Here is a 1,475-nt window from a genome sequence, read left to right on the forward strand (position 1 = left end):
AGGCCACAAATTATTTATATTCCTCTCATACACAAAACACACTCATCCAGTCCTCAAGGGTCTCATTCCATCCTTGTACCAGCCAGAAGTCCAGAATCTTGTCATCTGAGTGTGGCCCACGAAGAAGGCTCCTCAAGGTCAGCTCCTTGAATGTAGTTGTTGGGACCCCTGAAATGGAAGAAACAGGTCATCTGCTCCCCCTCCCCCAACACACAGTGGTGAAACAGACATAGGGTAATTGCTCTAAATATTCCTGTTCAAAAAGGGAGCCAACAGAAGGCATGAAGGAATGAGTGGGCAATTCTAAAATCCCGTTGGGCAAAATTGCAGTCCAGTTGCAAGTTCCTTGACTGTGTCTCAAGGCCTGGGAATAATTCTCTGTGGTTCCTGACTCCCCTTTCTGAACCCTTGGCCCTCCCTTGTCAACCTTCTCTTTTCACAAAAGCTAACATTGTTTGCTCCATTTTCCTAACCCAAGTTTATAAAAATTTCTCCTACATTTCCTCCAAAAATCTAATAGTTTTACATCTTTCATTTTAGATTTTTTTTTTTTTTAAGATTTTATTTTAAGTAACCACTACACTCAACATGGGACTCAAACTCACAACCCAAGATCAAGAGTGGCACGCTCCAGCAACTGAGCTAGCCAGGCACCCCTCACGTTTTAGTTTTTGATCCATTTTGATATAAAGTGTGAGGTATAGGTCTTTTAGTTTTTGGCACATAAATGTCCAGTTGTTCTAGCACTATTTGTTTGTCAACTTGTTTTTAGAAATTATTTATTTTTCATTAACCTTCTATCTATTTTTCTGTTTAAGAGCTTAAATGAGTTCCTGCTCCAAGGAAATTTAGGACATCAAGGACTCCTCACATTGGGAAAGTTCCCCTTTAAGTTACCGCAGGGACCCAAAACACTGCCATATGGACCCCTCCCTGCGTGGTGCAGAGACAGCACTATTTGCTGAAATGTGGCAGAAATAACTCTGATGCCGGTTTCCAGACGAGGCTTCAAGAAGCTTTGCGTGCTTCCTATCTCTGGAAGCCTCAGTGCCATGAGAACAAGCCCAGCCTAGGCTGCCGGAGCAGAAGAGACCCTGCGGAGGAGAGAGAGAGAGAGCACAGTTGTCCCAGCCAAGGCCAACCTGGACCATCCAACCAATGCTCAAACACGTGGGAAGACCCACTCAGGATCGGCACGGTAAAAGTTGACTCAGACTTTTTGGGAGTAATTTTGTAATATATGAGCCATATTTATAACATATATATGTGGTTTGACCCAGTCATTACAATTCCAGTCTCTTTTTCTAAGGAAATCGTTTAATGGAAAAAGTTATGTAAGTGGCATTTTTTATAATAGCAAAAGTTTGAAACACCCTAGCGTTCATCAATAGTGAAATGATTAAAATGGGGGGGGTTTACACATACACAATACTCTGTTACAAATGATGATATAGGGGCGTGTGGCTGGCTTGGTC

This window comes from Leptonychotes weddellii, chromosome 1 (assembly GCF_054177405.1).
Source record: "Leptonychotes weddellii isolate Sample4059 chromosome 1, ASM5417740v2, whole genome shotgun sequence".
NCBI lineage: Eukaryota > Metazoa > Chordata > Mammalia > Carnivora > Phocidae > Leptonychotes > Leptonychotes weddellii.